Source organism: Lepidochelys kempii, chromosome 1 (genome assembly GCF_965140285.1).
Source record: "Lepidochelys kempii isolate rLepKem1 chromosome 1, rLepKem1.hap1, whole genome shotgun sequence".
In the NCBI taxonomy this organism is placed as follows: Eukaryota; Metazoa; Chordata; order Testudines; family Cheloniidae; genus Lepidochelys; species Lepidochelys kempii.
The window spans coordinates 331,314,585-331,337,560 of record NC_136380.1 but is presented as its reverse complement, the minus strand read 5'-3'; the positions used below and the strand labels follow the sequence as shown (position 1 = coordinate 331,337,560).

At 40.2% G+C, this 22,976-nt stretch overlaps 1 protein-coding gene across 1 annotated transcript in view; it reads right to left on the bottom strand.

The window, feature by feature from the left end:
• Positions 1–22,976, bottom strand: part of GNAI1 (G protein subunit alpha i1) — a 69,988-nt gene that overhangs the window by 45,339 nt on the left and 1,673 nt on the right. The gene's annotated exons all lie outside the window — the stretch shown is intronic.

Genomic DNA, 22,976 nt, shown 5'->3' with positions numbered 1-22,976 from the left:
TAGCTATACTTCTTCAATCCACACAATCTTCTCATTTAAAAAAACTGCAGGAATGTCTAATGCAAACAAATGGTCAAATACATACCTGCAGAATCAACTAACTAAACCAGGGATGGGCAAACTATTGCCCGGGGGGCCACCTCCGGCCCTCCAGACATTTTAATCCAGCCCTCGAGGTCCCATCAGGGAGCAGGGTCCGGGGCTTGCCCCGCTCTAGCCAGGGAGCGGGGTCGGGGGCTTGTCCCATTCCGTGTGGCTCCCAGAAGCAGCAGCATGTCCCTTATCCGGCTCCCACGAATATGGGAAGCCAGGGAGCTCCACATGATGCTCCCGCCCCAAGCACTGCCCCCGCAGCTCCCATTGGCTGGGAACCACGGCCAATGAGAGCGGCAATGGTGGCACCTGTGGATGGGGCAGTGCACTGAGCTGCCTGGCTCTGCCTCTGCGTAGAAGCCAGAGGGGGAACATACCGCTGCTTCTAGGAGCTGCTTGAGGTAAGCGCCCCCCTGAGCCTGCACCCTTGACCTCCTCCTATGCCCCAACCCCCTGCCCCACCCCTGATCCCCCTACCACCCTCCGAACCTCTTGGTCCCAGCCCCACCCCAGAGCCTGCAACCCCAGCCGGAGCCCTCACTCCTCACCCCCTGCACCCTAACCCATTGCCCCAGCCTGGAGACCCCTCCCACACCCTGAACTCCTCATTTCTGGCCCCAGCCGGAGCCCTCACCCCCTCCTACACCCCAACCCCCAATTTCGTGAGCATTCATGGCCCGCCATACAATTTCCATACCCAGATGTGGCTCTCAGACCAAAAAGTTTGCCCACCCCTAAACTAAACCAACAAGTTGACAACCTTTTCCCTCACATGTTTTCACAATACCTCCCCTGAAAGACAGTGTAATCGAACAGTCATTCCTGCGACATCTAAAGGCTTGTCTTCAGGGCCCCGCAACGCAGGCTATGGGTGTGTGAGTTGCAAAGCACACTAAAGTGTTTACTGGAGCTGCCCCACATCAACACTGCTAGCATGAACTAAAAGGCACAATGGGACCACATTAACACAAACTAGGTACACCTTTTATTACACTATGTCAATCATTTCATTAGTCAGCTTTTGGCACTTAACACATCTTTCAGTTTGACTTGGGCTAAAAGTTGTATGAGATTCAGTCTAAGAACAATTTATACTTTTTTTAAAGGCTATGAAAATCGTGTGTGTAAGTAAGTTGTAATTCATATGAAATATACACCAATGAATGATTCCCTCTCCTCCATATGTAAGTAGTTTTGGGGTTTTTATTAATCACTTCATCATAGTAAAAAATGGACATAAATTCTGTGCCTGGGGTGGTACATTTTACCACAATCTGAAGAGTGTGTGTACACATACACATCCGCGCGCGCACACACTCACTCTCTCAGAGGTTCTTCTCAAGACTCATACGGGATGACCTTCATAACTCATTGTAGCTTCACTACTCATGAATAATACAGCCATCCCAAACTCCCATTGATAGAACCCTGATATGGTACCACATAATCACAGTCCGTACAGCCACAGATAGACATGATAGGTACTAGAGGAGGGTTCCCCAACACCACCGATGAGCTCTAGGAACAAATATTTCCCCATCTCAACTGCTAGGAAGGGAGAAAGGATTGACTAATGAGTCCTCCAACTTTAGTATCAACCTCTAGAAAGTATGTCTAAAAGTTGGTGCCTCCTGCCTACCGTACATTGGAAAGGAGAAGTACCTTTCTCCCCCTTCCCATGATTCCATCCTACCATCAGGGCTTGTCTACCCCAGCATAGCTGCACTTGTGCAATCCTCCCCTGTACTCATGTAAAAAGTGACAACTTTCCCCAGTATCAAATTGTGGCAAGTTGTACTAATGCAAGTAACACTAGAGGTCTGCATGCGTACAGCTACATCACTAAAAATAAATTAAAAAAAAAAACAACAAAACAAAAAATACACCCACTATGGCAGAACCAAGTGTGCCATGGAAACAGAGCTATGGAGGACTTGAAACCTTGCGTGAGGGAATTTTCAATCTACAAAATCATTCAGGCCACCAGCTCTATCTACTGAGATCAGGGTCTCCCTGTACCAAAAATGGATGAGGGGGAGAAGTTTTAGATACTGAATAGCAGCTTTGTCTTGTGGGGCTACTATATTTTAAAGGCAGCCTTGTTAATCCACCTCTCTCCCCCCAAATTAAACAATCCCCAAACCACAATTTTTTTCCAGGAATTCCAGATTGAGAATAAGATATTTGCCCTTTTTGCATCTGATTGTTAGCTTTTTTAAGGTGGTGAGCAAGAGCTTATTGTTGGCATGTGCTATATTCCAAGGTGGAAGGAACAATTTCTACCTAACATTCCATATCATCTGAATCATATTGATCTGAGACTGGGATGGGTTCTCCATCCTTACAAGGAGAAAGGGAGGTGGGCACTTAGCAATCCCCACAGGACTGCAGAGCTTCAGTGAACAATACTCTGATATCCATTTGGGATAGAAGGGGGTCACAAGGCACCATGCCCCAGCTTCTCTCTTTCTGCTTGCTCTCACTTTGGAAGGCACAGTTCAAGAACTCCATATACTGACTATATAGTTTCTGTAACTATCTACAGAGGGCACATACCTGCAAGAACAGGAGAAGCCCTGCCACTAGTGGCTGCTGGTTTGGTTTCTCCACTACTGTACTTTTTGCTACAAGAATAAGAAGAGGGGTCCAATGGAGCTTGAGCTAGTCTTTTATCAGTGGAGGAGGAAACCTTTCCTTTATTCTCCCTGTCCAGGATCTTTTCCCCCAATCGCCTTTCTGCCCCTCATCAAAACTAAGAGCTCTGTGTTGACAGCTTGGAGTGCATCTGCAGGCAGTAGAACTACAGCTTATAAGTTACTGCCCAAGTCCCTGGCAGTTTCCCCCAGACCACTTTCCTAGGACTGAGGTATGTGAAGGAGCCAATTTCTAAGGTTGCTAATGCTTGACCAGTTACTGTCTTTGATTCCTGCTCTCTGATGAGAAGGGTGAATCTTTCTGCAGGAGCCTCTACTGTTAGAGCTGCTCCTGCCTCCGGGGAAGCAGGAAGCGTGGCCCTCCTTGGCCTTGAGAGAGAGATTATACCAGAGGTATTTCCAGAAGCTTATAGCTGGCTTCTCCAGACCTCCCTGGGTTCTTTGCTAAAACCACTGTCCTTTCTCAGCATGGGAGCTCAGACTTTTTCCAAGTAAAGGCAGAACCCTTACTTTTCCTCCCAAACACAGGCCCATCTTTTTTCCTGGAGAAGTCTAAGGCCTGGTCTACATTAGGAAATTAGGTCAGTATAATGACATTGGAAAGGGATATGAAAAATCCACACCCCTGAGCAACACCGTTAAATCAACCTAACCCCAGGGGTAGACAGCACTAGGTCGAAGGGAAACTTCTCACACTGACTTAGTTACTGCCTCTCAGGGAGGGGAGTACCTACGCCAATGAGGGAAACTCTCCCATTGGTGTAGGCAGAGTGTTCACTGAAACGCTGCTGCTGTGCCGCTGCAGCATTTTAAGTGTAGTCAAGCCCTTAGACAGGGGCAGCACTAAGGCTAAGCATACACTGGACGTCTACCCTCTGTTCCTCAACTCTTCCTTACCCTGGGTGGCATAGCTGGTGTTGTGAAAGGGACTGCCTGAGTAAACGGTAGGCAGCTGGCTGAAGGGGTGTCTGAGCACACCTTGCCGCCTTAAAGGGACCAAGTCCTAAGGTATCGGGGTATTCTTAATAGGCCTTCCTAATTTCCTCCCCTCTTCATGAGGAGGGACGCTTCCCTGCTTAAACTAAATCTGAGCCATCTCTGCACTTCAGTCAGGTAAGGCATGCTAGGCTTAGCTGGTGCCTGGCACTGGACCTGGTTATAGTCAGTTACACTGGCCACCTATTAAGGGCAAGTTCAGAGTACATGAACTGTGGGCCACAGCCTGTCATAGAATCATAGAATATCAGGGTTGGAAGGGACCTCACAAGGTCATCTAGTCCAACCCCCTACTCAAAGCAGGACCAATCCCCAACTAAATCATCCCAGTCAGGGCTTTGTCAAGCCTGACTTTAAAAATATCTAAGGAAGGAGATTCCACCACCTCCCTAGGTAACGCGTTCCAGTGTTTCACCACCCTCCTAGTGAAAAAGTTTTTCCTAATATCCAACCTAAACCTCCCCCACTGCAACTTGAGACCATTACTCCTCGTTCTGTCATCTGCTACCACTGAGAACAGTCGAGATCCATCCTCTTTGGAACCCCCTTTCAGGTAGTTGAAAGCAGCTATCAAATCCCCCCTCATTCTTCTCTTCCGCAGACTAAACAATCCCAGTTCCCTTAGCCTCTCCTCAGAAGGCATGTGTTCCAGTCCCCTAATCATTTTTGTTGCCCTCCGCTGGACGTTTTCCAATTTTTCCACATCCTTCTTGTAAGTGTGTCAGTGTGTCAAGTGTGCTGTCAGTGTGTCAAGTGTGCTGCTAGGGCACATGGACACCGAAGTGGGTCACAGGAGCTGCTTAAGTCTTCAAAGGCCTATTTCTTACTTCCAGTAGGAACCTGGTAGGGACAATGTTCTCCACCTGCTCAACACACACAAACAACACTACCAGTCAAGTAAGCGATACTAGCAGTAGATTGACTGTACCTAATCAGGTGAGGAATCTGTACGAAGCCAAGCAGAAACAACTAAGATGTTTGTACACCAAATGCAAGGAGCCGGGGTAACAAAATGGAGGTACTAGAATAACTGGTGCAAGGGGAAACAGATATTATAGGTTTCAGAGTAGCAGCCATGTTAGTCTGTATTTGCAAAAAGAAAAGGAGTACTAGTGGCACCTTTATGCTCAAATAAATTGGTTAGTCTCTAAGGTGCCACTAGTACTCCTTTTCTTTTTAGTTATTATAGGGATAACAGAAACATGGTGGAACAGTAGTCATGACTGGAGTACAGGTATTGAAGGGTATGTGCTCTTCAGAAAAGACAGAAATAAAGGTAAAGATGATGGAGTAGCATTGCACATTAATGATGAGGTAGACTGTAAAGAAGTTAGAGATGATGCAATGGATAAAAACAGTCTGTTTGGGTCAAAATCCCAAACTACACAAGATTAGAGGGCTCTATTTTTATATCTTTCTATCTTCAGTTGCACTAATTTCTTCAAATTCAGTCGTTCACAAGTTAAAATAACTACATACATAACTGACATAGCTAACTAGGACTGGTAAAGCCTGATGAATAGTATTTCAGAATGATCAAATAAAATCACTCAAGAAGCAGATATAATTATCACCATAGTATCAAAGTATAGTATAATGGAGAAGTTGGTCATGATTTCATAGCTCATATTGGATTTAAACTTCCATTTTCAGACCCATTTTCAATATCCCTCTAACTTGACTGGAGAAATTAGTTTATATGCTTAAATTAGGTTTGAAGTAGAATTCTTCTACACATTTAGAAGTCTACAATTAAAAACTGAAATGGTAAGAGAGCAAAAGTTAAGACAGTTTCATGACTGTAGACACATACCACATTACTTAGAAATTGAGAATGCTAGAAAAAACACATTTGTTTGCAGCGTGGTTGTAGCCATGTTAGTCCCAGGATAGGAGAGGGAGATGTGGATGGAACCACTGTGGAATGGGCCACCTGAATATCCTGAGAAACTCTGCTTCCCCACACACACCTATGCACATGCCTAGCTATCACCTACCACCCCACATTAGAGCCCATATGGGGTTTCATGAAACAATTACCACCCATACTTCATGGAGACCACATCCTGAAAGAAATTTTTCCTGAATGCCCTCTTCTGGCCTTCAAACAACGCCCCAACCTTGTCATCATCAGAAACAAGTTCCCCACAGAATAGAACAGTCCAACTCAAAATGGCACCAGACCCTGGCAAAACAGACACAAAACATGCAGACAGATCTCCACTGGTATGATGATCAACACCCCCCACAACACACCCGTCAAGATCCCTGGGTCTTATACATGTCAAAACATGCATCAAATACCCCAAAACCAAATATGTGGGGTGAAACCAGACAATCACTACACTCTTGAATAAACTATCACAGACAAAAACACCCTATCACAGAAGCTCTCCCACTGACATAGTGCTGTCCATACTGGTGCTTATGTCGGTGTATCTTATGTAGTTCAGGCGAGTCGTTTACAGGACACATCTACACTAGCACCTATGTCGGCAAAATTTTTGTTGCTCAAGGATGTGAAAAAAATACATCCCAAGCAGCATACGTTTTGCTGGCATAAGCACTTGTGTGCACATTGCTATATCAGTGGGAGATGCTCTCCCAGCAACATAACGCAGCTACACGAGTGATTTTATAGCGGCTTGCCGTTCTAAGCTTGTAAGTGTAGCCATGGCCACAGCCTAACCCACTAACCCTCATTTGTCCTACGACAGCAGAGGTGTTAATTGCCCACCTTATAGCGAATAGTTTCTTGCAGTATGTGTTAACTCATGATGTTTAACAGTCTGTTCCACCTTGTATTTACTAGCTGTGACAGTGACTACCTTTCCCAGACCTGAAGAAGAGCTCTGTGTAGCTCAAAAGCTTGTCTTTCACCAATAGAAGTTGGTCCAATAAAAGATATTACCTCACCCACCATGTGTCTCAGGAACAAAAATTAACATTTCAGTCATTACGAAATAGATCTTCATCAGTTACTTACCAATTAAAGTTTCGAGTGCTAAGAACTTAACTGCATTCCAATCTGCCACGAGTTGGAGGGTGACAGATTTGAGTGGGTCATAAGGGAGCACAGAAGGGAAGCCCCAAACTATATTACGCTGGCACCTTAGGGATATGATTGGGATATACAAAGGTCTAAGCACAAAGATTTCCTTTTGCAAACATTAAAAGAGGAATGATTGTGAATTGAGGATGCGGTAAAGAAGAAGCCAGCTTGGCTGGAAGCTGGAGCTGCGAAACAGAGCTGGTTCTGGGCTTCCAATTCAATCTGGCTCAGGAATAGGGCCAGGGAGTTAATAAAACAATCGTATTTGCACCAGGAAAACGGGCTGCAAGTAGGGCAGAAAAAATTTTAACTGACACAAACTTTCAGACAGCGCTCAGCTTTTTGGGTGAAACAGTAATAGTCTATCACTGTATTAAATCTGAAACAAACAGACAGGAAATTCCAAAACAAAACTAAGTTACAGTTAAGGTTGCAAAGCACCGTTGTGAAGTATCAATGAACACATCTGTGTTAAAAGCCAAACACATTAAAAATTACGGAAATAGGCTAAATGCACATACAGACACATTCTCAATCACCAGCATCTAAATCACCTTAATTCTTCCCTTGCAAGTGTTGTTTGTTTGTTTTTTTTAAACAGGGGCAGGGTTAAGGTTATGTAGATGTTGATGACTAAGCCCTGGTCTACACAAGGAAATTTGGTCAGCATAACTACATCGCTTGGGGTGTAAAAAATCCACACTCCTGAATGCCACAATTAAACCCACCTAACTCTCGGTGTAGATAGCATCAGGGCAAAGGGAGAATTCTACTGTCAACCTAGTGACCACCTCTTGGAGAGGTGGATTACCTATGCTGACAGGAGAAGCCCTCTCATCAGCATAGGTAGAATCTTCGCTGCAGCATCTTAAGCGTAGACAAGGCCTGAGGGTTTTTTTGTTTTGTTTTATTTTAACACCAGAGTGGATAAAAATCAAGGATTTTTTTTTAAAAAAAGTTTATTTAAATTGGATTTTTTTTATAAAATGCTTTTTGAGGAAAAAACCTATCTAAAGTTTTAATTAGATACATTATAGCTCAAAGATATCTCATCATGGAATAGGGATTATAAATTCTAATTCTATAGTATGAGACAATATATTAATGTAATGTTTCAGAAAAGTTTTGTAAATGAGTTCCAATAGTTCATGGATTAGGGACCCAATCTTATGGTGTTCCAGGGGGTTCTGTATAGATTATTTAGATTAATCTTTCTATCTACCCAATGGAACTCAGTGCTCAGTCTAGACAATACCATCAGAGATGCTTAGTTTTGCAGTTCTCAAACTGTGGATTTGTGTCTCCAGAGATAGCTTGCTTGTTAACAGCAAAAATGTTTTTAAATAAATAATATATATAGGTGAGAAATAACAGACCACAACCCTATTTCCCTCTGCAAATTTGTGTACACAGTCAGTCCCTTACCTCTCTCTAAAAGTGAAAAGTTTCAAAAAGTTCAATGAATAGAAGATTGTTGGGGCCGGAATAGATCTGGACACGGAGAAGTCTGGAGATAAATGTGAGAAGGGAGGGACAAGAACTAGAAACAAAAGTGAAATTGCTTGAGCAGCGTATCCAAAAGTCTTGAGGTCTTTCTGAGTGTAGCCTTCATTGATTTGAGATCTACCATACCATTCTCTCACTACAAGGGAAAACCTATAATGGCAGCAGGCCATAAAAGAGACACAGTTTGGGAATATTTTAATGAAGTTCCTCTACCTATTGGTAAGACAGGCATGCATGCAAAATGCAAACAGTGCAACAAAGAAATGCAAGGCCTGGTTGCCCAAATGAAACAACATCATGAGAAGTGTTCCTTCTCAGGAGGAAGCTGCATTGAAGATGATGAAAGGAACATGTCTGAACATGCAGGATCTTCAGGTTGGTAAAGTTTTTTAATTCATACTTCTTTCTCAAGGACTGCCTGTCTTCTTTCTGGGTTATTCCTGAATTCTCACGTTTGAGCAAAAAATATAGTTGTTACTCTATGGTACTATCATTTTAGATGCAGTTTTGATAAAAAATAAATAGCTGAAATAAGCAGATTTTCCTTTTACAATTTCATCTTTAAAGTAGTATTGAGTGTCAGTGAATGCAATGAGTAATACTAAATGAGCAGTAAAGTAATAGTAATTAAATAACTACATAAATAAATAAAATAAGGACTTATTTTGTTTAGGAGAATCCATCCTCAACATACAGCATTCTGAAGACTATACACCTTCAAGATCACCATCATTTTCTATCGTTTCAGAGTTATCTGCCAATGATAGTGTTTCAGTCACATCATGTATGTCATATAGCCACAGAATATCACCTGTAGCAAAAAGAAAAAAAAAACTCCATCATCCAGAAACAACCACAGAGAAGTTTGTGCTAAGAACCAGCATATTACAAAAAGGTAATTGATGAAAAATCTGCCTGGTTTGTTTATGCAACAAACTCTCCTTTCCGTATGATTGACTGAACCATGTTAATGAAGTGTGGGTTCTCATTAAGACCAGGATACAGTCCACCCAACAGAGCAGATGTTGCAGGCAAATTGCTGGATAAAGTGTATGAAATAGAAATTGAGCAGTGTGCAAAAGGTCTAGAGGGTGAAATTGTTAACCTGAGTCTTGATGGGTGGAGCAATGTCCACAATGATCCTGTTGTATGTGCTTGTGTGACAACAGAAGAAGAGAATGTCTTCTTTACAGAAACAATTGATACACCAGGAAATGCACACATAGCAGAATATTTACAAGAAGCAGCACTAAAAGCTATAACAACCCGAAAAAAAATTCAAATGTCTGGTACACAGCTTGGTCACAGACAATGCTGCAAATGTATCCAAGAGGAGAAGAAGAAAGTGAAGTAAGTCCCAAGCTAATAACATACGGTTGCACTCATTTGATGCACTTCCTAGCCAAAGATTTCAGGCTAATGTTGAAATTGCAAAATTCTTCCATAACAATCACTTTGCAGCAGCTGCTCTGAAAAAAGTGGGAGGAACCAAGATAACTGTCCCACAAGACGTGCGGTGGAACTCAGTAATGGACTCTTTTGAGCACTATGTCAAGAACTGACCTAATCTGATGACAGTTTGTGAACAAAATGGTGAAAAAATATTTAGATGGCACTGTCACAGCCAAAATTCTCACACTAGGCTTACAAGAAATGTTGAACACATGCTGAGTACCCTGAAGCCTATTTCTGTAGCTTTGAACAAAACGCAGGGAAATAGCCCTTTTATTGCTGATGCTGTTGAAATTTGGAAGGAACTGAGTGACATCTTAAAAAGAGAAATATGCAATGATGAAGTTAAATTACAATAATTAAAAAAATGAATGGGACAAGCACTATCTCCAGCTCATTTTCTTGCAAATATTCTCAATACTCAGTACCAGGGTCAAACCTTAACCGCTGAAGAGGAGGAGTTGGCTATGACATGGACATCCAGCAATCATCCCTCCAAAATGCCAACTATAATAAACTTCAGAGCTAAGGGTGAACCATTCAAGAAATATATGTTTGCTGATGACGTTTTAAAGAAAGTCACACCAGTGAACTGGTGGAAGTCACTTAAACACTTGAATTCAGAGACTGTTGAAGGGATAATCTCACTTTTAACAGCAGTAGCTTCTTCTGCCGCTGTAGAAAGAATATTTTCTTCCTTTGGAAGAAGTCATTCCACATTGAGAAATCGTTTGGCACCTGAAAAAGGAGGAAAGCTTGTTTTTCTTTTCCAGATTATGAACAAACAGGAAAATGAAGGTGAAGATGACTGAGTTAGCTGCAGAAGCTGTAGCTCACGAAAGCTCATGCTCAAATAAATTGGTTAGTCTCTAAGGTGCCACAAGTACTCCTTTTCTTTTTGCCAATATTTTAAGTTTCTCATGTTGATCTGGCTGACATAGTTATTTAATTTTTTTTTGTTTTTAATATTTTATTTAACTATTTTAGTTAAAAATAATTTTAACAAAAACAAACCTGATTTTAAAAAACTTGAATGTTTAACTAAATTCAAAAATTCATATGCTTGTTGTGTTAAAACATTATGCATTTGCTGTTGAAGAAAAAAAAACAGAATACGTAACGTTGTTGTTTTAGTTAAATAAAACAATTTAAATGTCTGTCTGGTGATGTTCTCCTCCTAATACAGCATGGCAAGAAAATCCTACAAATATTAATGATTAACCTGTTGAACTGGAGATAGTTCACCTACCAAGGACTTCATAAATATCTGAGCTTCAATTATCTTTGGTAAATGAAATAACCAAACAATCATTCATTTTCTGATATAGCTGTAAAACTAATCTGAAAAGTTTTCAAAATAAATCATTTAAAAAAATATATCGGGAGTACCTTCTAAAAATGAAACCTACATCTATCTCTGAGTTGTGAAGAATATGTATTAAGGTTATAACAACCAACAAAAATGCACTTTTATGTAGAAATCCATGATTAAATCGAGTCTTCCCAACTAGTGATTTAAATCAATTTGATTTAAATCAAATCTACCCTGTTTAACACACTGATGTTTTTAATGTTATGTCTTCTCTTGAACTGCTCTTATCTTTTTTTGTTTTGGAATTTACAAGTTACTTGAAATGTAAACATTTGAGAGAAGCTTGAAGGACTTAAGAAGAAAGTTGTCTACATAGTACCTACAGACTACAGAAAATAAAATATTACAGTAACTCACCCAGGAAGTAATGAAGCATGAAATAAAGATCAGAACATCACTGTTAGAAGCCATAAAAATAACATGACAGACTTTGAAGTGATAATGACAGTGATTTGTTGGACAGAAGATTTGAGATAATTCAAGATCTAGAAATCAGCCAGTGTTTAGATATTAGGTAGAAACAGAAACCACGTGTATGGCAAACTTTCAATGCTCTCACTGTGGGTAAGCACTCCGGAAAACTAAGATGAAAGAGGAATTGCTGCTGCTTCATTTCTTCTTCGATAGGTCTTTATTGCTCTAGACAAATCCTGAGAGTCAGTCTCTCAACAATAACTCATTTAGCTGATTACATAGAATATGTACTACTTAAGGTTACTTCTTTTTTATTTACACCCCTATCACCTAGGGTAATTATGCAACAACTCATTTAAGTATATAGAATATAATGATTTACCACACATAGGCCACTGTTTGTTTAAAGTAATCAAATTACTTGAATACCTACATTATTATTATTATACCTAGATTCATCAGGCCTGAAGCAAGGAACAAAAAGTAAGAGAACGTAATTTAGGATTTTTCATTTACACCATTATTTCTACAAGAGTATGTTATAAGTAGTCCAATGTTTCACAAGAAAATTAGAATTTAAAAATAACCCTAAAAATGGTACAGTCTTCACCCTCCATAATTTCCACTTTTATCAAATTTTAAAAGACAAACCTTTAAAACCGTATTTATCTCTGGATTCCTGACCCAAAATTTAAGTTACATTTAACAGGATATCTTCAGATAATCCCCAATTCTTTCCATATTAAACACATTCACACATCACTAAGGCAAATAAAGTGCTTACCCATCAGTTTCCAAAGAACATTCCAAATATAAAATGATGCATTTTGTCTTCCTACATCTACTGACATCCTAAAACCAGAATGTAGCAAATTACCCAAGAGCCAAATCCTGGACCCAAAACACAGCCCAAACAAACAGATCATGCACTGAGGATAAGTATTTTCCCAGGTTTGAAGGTTTTTCCAATATGTGCACCATATATTAACAGTCACAGTCATATCTTAACAGGCCATCTTCCCTCCGATTTGCAAGTGCAAAAACCACCTCATTTCCCCTTTGGCACCTCCACCAAATAAAATCTCTGAACACAGTAACTGTTTATATAGGAAATATTAGTATTAACATTGTAATAGCATTCACCAGACCCATTATGTTGGGTGCTGTGCAAATACATATTAAAAACAAACACTCCAGCTCTGAAGAACATATCGTTCTATGGTCTGATCTTGCTCAGTTTCACATTACCAACTTTGCTCATATAAGCAGTCCTGCTGAAGCAGACTACGACAAACACACAAGTGACTTTAAGAAATTAAAGGAAATGGAAGGGAAGACAAGGATAGGAATGCACAACTATAGCCAGCCATATGACAAACCCAAATCCAAGACAGAAGTAATCTTTTTGTTTTAAACCAGCAATATTCATGATAACAGTATTTCCTATTGACCACCATTCCAGCTACTGTCTGTCAGAAAGCATAATGTTCTGTGTAACTGCAAGTCTACCTCTGTTCCAGAATCTCACTGTTCAACAGCTGACCTCCGCTGAATATGAGTGCCTAGACTTCTGCTGTGATAAATCCAGAACAAATTTACTCCATAGCTCTTCACTTCCCTGGGGAAGAGACTATGAAGGAAGACTCAGTAAGCAGGAGGTCTCAGGATCAACACCAGTGGTCCATGAAACCAGTACTATTTTACAGAAGGGGCCACCCGCTAACAAGTCTGTGACTGAGCAAAAACACCAAATGTCAAGTGCATTGCATAAAGGGGCATAGAAACAAAACCTCTTTCAGATTAACTTTCTGCTGGACTGGAGTCATCATCTCCTATAGGACTTCCCTTCCATTCCTGTGACTCAAGGTATGTCTACACAGCAATTAAACACCTGTGATTGGCCTGGGTCAGATGACTCTGGCTCCTGGGGTTTAAGCTGTGGGACTACAAATTGCTGTGCAGATGTTTCGGCTTGAACTAGAGCCCAAGCTCTCGGACCCCACGAGATTGGGTCAGCTGACCCAGGCAAGCCACAGCCATGTCATAGATCTTTTATTCCAGGTAAATGTATGGTCAGAGTCGTAAGAATGGCAGGGTGGACAGGACAATCTCATACTAACAGCTCCACTGTGGCCTCATCTGCACTGGTATCCAGATCTCCTGCAGGTAGCCAGAGAGCCACCATATCCACCGTTTTTGTTCCCAGATCTCCTGTCTCAACAGAAAAGGAGGATCCAGCATCCCAACCTAGACACACTCCAGTTTGCAGTGTTGAGGATAACATGCTGACTAATGTTGACAATTTCCATTCTCAGAGGCAGAAACCTCTCACACCATCCTCTTACAATCCAGGAAGGATTCCACCCTAAAATGTTGTCCACTCCCCTCCCCCCACCCCTCAAAAAGGAAACCGTTTACTATCTGTGCCACTGGTAAAGAACCTTCTCCATCTCGAGCTGGGGTCTCTGCAGTCCTAGAGTACTTTCTACAACTTTAGTCTGAAGGCATAACCTTCCAAAAGGTCTACATAGCAGCAATATCGGCTCATGACAATTATGTTAAGGACAAACCCATCTTGTCTCATCCTACAATCTTCAAGATCCTTAATGGCCTAGTGAAAATGTTTACCTCCATTAGGAAGCCCCTGGTTTCACGGGACCTAAATACTGTCCTATCAAAGCTGATGGGCCTCTCATTATAAGCCTCTGGCACAAACCTTTCTAACATCAAAATGGCATCCTCATACCAATTACATTTTCTAGGAGTGTGAGTGAGCTAGTACTTTGTAGCCCATTCCACTTTATACTGTGGTTCGTATGAGACTGCATCCATGCTTCACACCTCAAATGGATTCAGATTTCCACCTCTCTCAATATATTTCCCTCCCCATGTTCTTACCCAGATTCCATTCCCACTCAGGAAGCTCAACTCCATTTCTAGATGTAAAGAGGTTCCCTGTTTTACCTGGGAAAAAAAATCTTTAAAAAAATCGAATAGATTGTTTATAGCATATGGGGAGAGATGTCTGGGATAATCCATTATGAAACAGACTCTCACTGGATTAAATGTATAGAACATTATATTTTAGTATTGAAACCAGTAATCCATGGTTTAAACCTCGATGAGAACTCCCACATTATCAGTGGCATCTCTTAGGCAGGTTCATCTGGTGGAGATAAGCAAAGCAGAAACTTGGAGTTCAGTTCACCCTTTCACCAGATGCTTGCTATTCCTTGGATTTAGTACAGCACTACAATGACCAGTTTAGGAGAGTGGTGCTATAGTCCATATTTAGCTAAGAACTCCTTGCCCACCATCATCCTGGTGAGGTACTGCTTATGGGAGGCCCTCAAAGAAGAAAAGTCACTTATTAGTAACAGTTGCTCAGAGAAGGGCTGTGTGTATTCACCATATTGTCCCACCTTCACCTCTACTTCAAAGTTCTACATATCACCACAATTTGGCAATCAGGGAGAAGGAACTCTAAGATGATCGCAGGTGCACTCCCTTAGACAGAAAGCAATAACATCACCCTGACAAAAGATCCCTCAAGAACTCTTCAACTGATATGGCTTTTCAAGGCTGGTATCTGAGGAGCCATATCCTACAAGTGGAACTACACTGAGGCCCTGGAAGAAGAAAGCTGTGCTTGCCCTAGTGCTCTGCTTTACATTGAGCAGTGCATCAGCACTGGAAGTGTTGCATTGGCATAGTACCAGCAGTGCAAAAATCCCTAATGTAGCCAAAGCTTTAATCTTTAACCTTTCTGAATGAGGAGCCTAGGTAAGGGCCTAAAGTTCTAACCAATGTTCCAAAGCAAACCTTTAAGGAACTCGGATATAGGGCCCCATTTTCAAAACTCAGGTTCTAAGTTATATATGCAAAATGTATTTGCGCATGCAAATGCATGTTTCACATATATATTACCTAAAAGAATGTTTGTGATAAATTATACACATATCACAAAAAACACTGATTGTAATTATTTTCCCAACTTATTTTTAAACAGGTTAAATATAAAATATTTAATATCAACGTTTTGATAACTAGTCCCAAACTATTTCTGCTTGACAGAGCTTTGAAATACAGCAAAGATTCAAATTACCCAAGCAGAGGTTCATGTCCTCCAACAGGTTCAAATAATTTGCTCTATCAGTCTCCCCAGCTTGAGCAGATGAATGGTTCTCCTTTAAAACCAGGGCCAATCCTCCCCCCCACACCCTCCACTATGTCTTCATTAGGTCTTCAAAACATTAAAATTTACGTTTGTAGTGTGCAAAAATCAGCAGGCACCCATAAGTGTGAAAATGTTGGTTTAAATCCATAAAGGTAGATGCCTAAATAGAAGTGACTTGCTGGTTTTCTGAGGATATTATTAAGGCTAAAATCTAGTCTGATACACCAACAAAAACAAAAAAGCCACTGAACAGCACAGAAAGACAAAATTCAACTATTGTAGAATCCAGGGCAGAGGCAAAACACCAACCGCTACTAGCAAGGTCTGAGGTGTTAAATCATGTTAGTTGGGAATCCCACGCAATGACATTAAGAGCTTTAGCAGCAAATAACGGTTTTGCTATGAGTTTACTGGATTTGTCAGGGATCAGTAACTGAACTACAATATAGCTGAGAAATCCATTTCCAAGACAAATATATAACGTCAGGGAATAAAGAGGACATTGGTCCAAGCTTTGGGACTTTATATTCAGTCCATCACTAGTTGCAAGAAAGCAATGATGGATTCATCAGTGACTCTTTCAACATCAAACATCTCATTAACCATTAAAGCTGCATATGCCTAATCCTACTGACTTGTTTATATCCAGCTTCTCACTACTGTGGGGCGTTTCTAGTCCTAGCAGATCCTAAGTTCGGACCTCAAACTGGCAAAGAGTCCCGAGTCCTCCTTGATTGAACTAGCCTCGTTATTCATAGCCTGATTCTTGCTTGAATAGTTATACCTGCCTCTGGAAATTTCCACTACATGCATCTGAAGAAATGGGTATTCACCCACGAAAGCTTATGCTCCAATACATCTTTTAGTCTATAAGGTGCCACAGGACTCTGCTGCTTTTACAGATCCAGACTAACATGGCTACCCCCCCGATACTTGACCTCAAAACTGTACATCATTCAGTTACTATCTTGTTATCGGTCACAGAAATTTATATATAATTTTAATAGCTGCTATCTAAAAAGTGGCAGAGCTATCTAGACTGTAAAGTAAGAAAGACTCTCTTTAGTGCATGTTTATGCAGAAATTCACAATAAGACTCTATGTTAACATAAACAATAATATAGAGATTGAAAACCAGAATGAAGCATTCATCATCAGCAGTTCACAAACTATTTGCTGCTAAAGTCTTGTCATAACTGACATTTGGGGAAATTTAAGATAGTCATTTGCATGATCAGCAAGATTCAGAAGACCAGTTTCTCAAGACCAGTTTCTCAACTTTCTAGTGCTAGATGTTTCTGGGTTCCAATTTTTCTAATGTGGATGCAGACTGAGATGTAGAAATGTAGGGAATGTGGAATGTGGATCATTCAAATGCTTTCAAAATGGCTCGCTTCCTCAACACAAGCCCTGCTTTTTGACCAGAGATCAGAAATGTTTCATTCCATGTGTTAATACCCATTTTACTTCCTGTTCTATAAGACACCACAACATTTCTACATAAAACTCCTCCATCCTACGACTCAGACCACTTCTGGTGAAAGTATTGCAACATACAGGGATAGGAAGACTTTTACCACAAACAGGTTTATATAACAAACTAAGGCCTCGTCGACACAAGAAAAGTTAAGACCAGTTATTTATCGTGTGTACAGCTCCACCAGTAGTAACAAAAGTGGTTTATGGGTCCCATTTTGCCTAATGCAGGAATCCTAAAAAGTTATTTCAATTTCAAAACTGGATGCTCAGATACGAACCGTCTCAGAACTGTTACATTTATGAGATGCATCTCATTTGAAATAAGAGTTTGTAAAGCTCATTCTCATTAAAGGAACAAGTAATAGTTTATTAACAAGGAAGAAAAAGTAGTGAACAGTTCAGAAAGCTCCTGCAAGCTCTTATGTAAGTACTTAACTTTACTCATGTGAGCAGTCCCAATGACTCCAATGGAGTCACGCATCTGAAAAAAAAGTTAAGCATGTGCTAAGTGTATATAGGGCAAGGACCTAAGAATATTCAATTTTAAGTCTACATTTAGCCATTAGATTTCCAATAGCTACATCACACACAACCCCATGGAGGTTTAAAACAAAAAATAGACAAACTTTTCTTAATCATTGTTTCACCAATAATAAGCACATTTCAACAGTTCCATCATGTAATATCTTCATTACAACGTACTGTGTGCTTCTGTAAAGGCAGCCCATTTAGACCTGATTGCAGAGATTTTTTTCCACTGTTTTTCTGTTGCCTAGTTACTGTAAGCTCCTACTAAATATTTTATTGGGTGCCTTTGCTAGATAGATTGATGTCAAGTACAATACATTTTATGTAATGTCAAGTACATTACATAAAAATTATATAAAACAGGATTATTACACACTACCATTTTACTTCAAAAATCCATCTCTTATTCCAGTGAACTGCAATATTTGCTAGTAAAATTCTTTGAAAATATCAACTTTATAAAAAGTAGGTAGCTCGCATTTTCCCCATTACCACCTTATTTTAATATCCCTTTTTTAAGGAAAAAGATTGTACTTGTAGAACAATGTCAGCACAGACAAACTAGAAATTTCAGTTATTCGGAAGCTGCAATGTCCTGTCAGTTACCCCTGAATCTAGGGGAGAAAAGCAATCTGTTTTCCCACCACAGTTAACACTGTGGTTCTGAGAAGCATCTTCTGATCATTCTTAAGCCTGATAAGCCAATCAACTGATTAGATGGGAGAACTGTAAGGAACAGTATTAAGTTCTAAGAGGATGAGTACTTTAAACCATACAGCTAAACTAAAATAAATGCAATAGACATGTGAAAATGTGCTTTTCCTATCAGAAGCAGTATCAGTATCGGCTATTTAACAGACCTGACTTTATAAAAGTATGGTAAAAATAGCACTGCTATGTTGAGTCAATGATTCTCAATTATACTGGGTCTATGTCCCACAGAAATGGCCAAAATTGACCTCACAACTGACTATACCCATAATCCTTTGTGATTACAGAGATGTGGAAGCGGGATCACAGGATGGTTTTTAAGACCATTGTGTGTGTTGGGAGAGACAGCATGCTGGCTGAGATGCTTCTCTCCACCACTTACCCGGCACTCAACCTCAGGGAAGCAGTACCTCCAGAGATTTTGCAGATAAATCAACCACCTCCGGCATCCCACTTTCCATGCCCAGAGCTACATAGCAATGGGTTTGGGGCAGGAGACAGCAAGCTTAGGAAGGAGAAAACATGTAAATAAGCTGCTTCTTCCTTTTCCTCCCCAGGCTGTTACTAAGTCCTAGGAACAAAATGATTTTAACTTCACACAGGTTTCAGAGCCGTGTTAGTCTGTATTCGTAAAAAGAAAAGGAGTACTTGTGGCACCTTAGAGACTAACCAATTTATCTGAGCATAAGCTTTCGTGAGCTACAGCTCACTTCATCTGATGCACTTCACACACCATCCCAACCCCAATCAATGGGTGAGATGCATAAGACATCTCTTTGCAACTCAGAGACAAAGAACTGAGCCCAAATCTTCTTGTGTCAAGAGCACAGATTCCTGAGGCACAAGACTGGCTCAGCATGAAAAAAAATATTTTCTCTGTCCCACTAGTCAATTTGCTTGTCCATGCCCTAATTATATTTCAGCTCAACCATGTCACCCTTATTTTGAGTCATTTCACTGATTTCCCATTTGCCTGTGTAATAAATTCAAAATTCTTGTCCTCACTGTCAAGACCTTACATTATTCAACACTTGCTTACATTTCTGACAATCTCATCTACTGTTCCCCACCACCACAAGTGCTTATTCCTGGTCACAGTTCAACATAGGGTCAACTGCTATCTTCGATCATGTTGTAACAAGGTTAGTCTAAACAAAGCCTGACAATAAATACTGAAAAGTCCAGGGACAAAGCTTTCTTGATGACAACTTCAGGTCTCCAAGCTATCAATTAAGTTCTCTACTCCCTTCTGATGGGAACACATTACACCACTGTGTGCTAAACACTAAGATCGTATATAGTGTTGCCCCAGCTGTGTTGGTCCCAAGAGATTAGAGAGACAAAGTGGGTGAGGTAACATTAACATCAAACCAAGACCTGAAGAACAGTTCTGTGTAAGCTTGAAGTCTGTCTCTCACCAACAGAAGTTGGTTCAATAAAAGATTCTCACACACCTTGTCTCTCCAACAGTAAGATAAAGAAACTTAAATTAAGGTTAAAAGAAAGTTAGAAGTGTACTACAGTTAACATCCAACCCAGCTAAACAACAAATTCATACGCTGCAGTCACATATTTAAAAAAAAAATCCGATAAAGTTCTGAATATTAGAAAGTTTGGGAAAAAAAAACACCTTAGGTTATGTCTACACTAGAGACCTAAGTTGCGCCATTGTAAGGTATCCCATGCAACCGCTCTGTGTTGATTCACTCGGCTTTTTTGTTGGAAAAAGTTTTTTGATCAAAATGAATGTCTGTTTTTTCAACCAAAAAGTAGATAACAAAAAAACTTTGTTAGAAGTTTTCAATTGTCAGAAACTGAATGTTTTTCACCTCTTGTATGAAAAACAAAAAATTTCATAGTAATTTTTTTTTAATTTTCAAGTTTCCTCAAGAAAACTATGGGCATTTGCCAGCTTTATTTACTAAAATTCAGTAATAAATTTTACAAAATGTACATCAGAGATTGTATACCCTAAAGATCTCTAATTGTTGAAAGATCACCCCTAAGACGGTGGGACAACAACACTATATAGGATACAAAATTATCCAAGTAAAACAATACTTTAAGACGAATATATTTTGACTCGAAAAGATAAAAAAATCAAGAATAAATTACCACAACCTACAGTCTCTAAGGCACACCCTTAAGGGGGTGTGCCCCGAACGTTCCTCCGCACAGCAAAGCCCGGAGCACCACCACAAACCCAACTCCGTTCCCAGACCCTCCCCCAACCACAGCACGGTCCTGCACCCAGTCCCAGCTCTGCTCCCCGACACAGTCCTAGCCTCAGCTCCGGCCCTGGCCAAGCAGCAGCTTTTCTCCCAGCCCCCTGGCGTGGACAGATTCCATTACAGATAAGGGGTGGGGCACAACATAAAAGTTTGGGGACCACTTTCTAAGACCTAGCTTAGTTGCACTGGCTTGACTAAAAGGTGTGATGTTAAACTGATTTAGCTAAACCAGTGCAACTTTGTGTTTAGACAACATTTAAACTCAGTTGTTATTTAACATTGGGAAGATAAATCAGGTTCAAACCCAATGAGAGACAGTCCACACAAAAAGTTACCTTAAATCAGTTTAACATCACACTTTTAGTTTAACCGGTGCAATTTCTGCTCTTATATAATGAAAAAAAGATGGAAATACTACTATTTTCAATATGTATAACACCTAGCATTTGAATATGTGTTAGCACAAGACCCAACAAGAAACACTCAAGTCACGGTACTAAAACAAAAATAGTTTTTGTAGACTCTAGTCATTTTGTCTCAACAACTAATCATTTGGGGTAGACAGATAGGTCTATATAGTAGCAAAGTACCGCACATTGGAAAACATAGTCCCAACTATACATATAAAATGATGGCATCTAAATTAGCTGTTATCACTCAAGAAAGAAATCTTGGAGTCATTGTGGATTGTTCTCTGTAAACATCCACTCAGTGTGCAGCGGCAGTCAAAAAAGTGAACAGAATGTTGGGAATCATTAAGAAGGGGATAGATAAGAAAACAAAATATTATATTGCTTCTATATAAATCCATGGTACACCCACATCTTGAATACTGTATGCAGATGTGGTCATCCCATCTCCAAAAACGTATACTGGAATGGCAGAAGGTTCAGAAAAGGAAAACAAAAATGATTAGAGGTATGGAATGGCTTCCTTATGAGGAGAGATTAATAAGACTGGGACTTTTCAGCTTGGAAAAGAGATGACTAAGGGGGGGGGGAATCTGATAGAGGTCTATAAAATCATGACTGGTATAGAGAAAGTAAATAAGGAAGCACTATTTACTCCTTCTCATTACATAAGAACTAGGGGTCACTGAATGAAATTAATAGGCAGCAGGTTTAAAACAAACAAAAGGAAGTATTTCGTCACCCAACGCACAGTCAACCTGTGGAACTCCTTGCCAGAGGATGCTGTGAAGGCCAAGACTATAACATGGTTCAAAAAAGAACTAGATAAGTTCATGGATGAGCCATCAATAGCTATTAGGCAGGATCGGCAGGGATGGTGTCCCTAACCTCTGTTTGCCAGAACCTGGGAATGCATGACAGGAGATAGATCACTCGATCATTACCTGATCTGTTCATTCCCTTTGGGGCACCTAACATTAGCCACTGTCAGAAGACAGGATACTGGGCTAGATGGACCTTTGGTCTAACCCAGTATGGCCATTCTTATGTAGCAAGAAAAAACACCAGGAGAAACAAACCAACTTTGGTGCAGTATGAGCCACACAAATAGGTCAAGAGGTATTCTCTGAATTATGGGCCTGTTCATGCTGTCCTTAATTATGTAAAATCTTAGTCCAATTATTTTCAATGGGTTCTTCCTGCACAACTACTTTAGGATCCAGCCCCAATAAAAATTCTCTCTCTGATTTTCACAGCCCATTTTAACTGAAGCAAGCTTTCAACTCCTGGGTTATGCTATTCTCAAAATGTATTGGTATGAGCAGATAAGCTATATACACTGGGACTGCATGAAAACTGTACAGAAGTCTATGTATTTTCCTATATTACAAACCCTGAATTTGTGAAACTTTTAATTAAGGAGAAACAGTTGCGGAGAGGACTTTATTAATTGTGAAATACAAAAGTGAAAATACAATTATCTAAAAATCATGCTTTTAAAAGGGTATGTTCAAAGTGTGCGTCTATGGATGTCATGCAAATATTTGTGCATACTAGAACTGCACAAATTAAAACTTCACAGAAAATAGTAAAATGCTTAAAAAAATTATTTCGGTTGGAGTTTGTAGGCACTACCATAATAATAAAATGATCAGTTTCTATCACCTTCAGGAACAGAAACACTAGAATGTCTACACTTTTAACACTGACATACTTTTAACCTTTCATGCTACAATCAATCAATGGCTGAGGAAGCATTGCACTAACCAGACAGGCCTGATATTCTGAAAAAAAAAATCAGTTGTTTCCTTCATAAGAAAAATGTCAAGTGCATGAATGCAGTGTAGGACTACATTTGTTTTTCTCCATACAAAGCTTGTTTCACCTCTACACCTATCCAG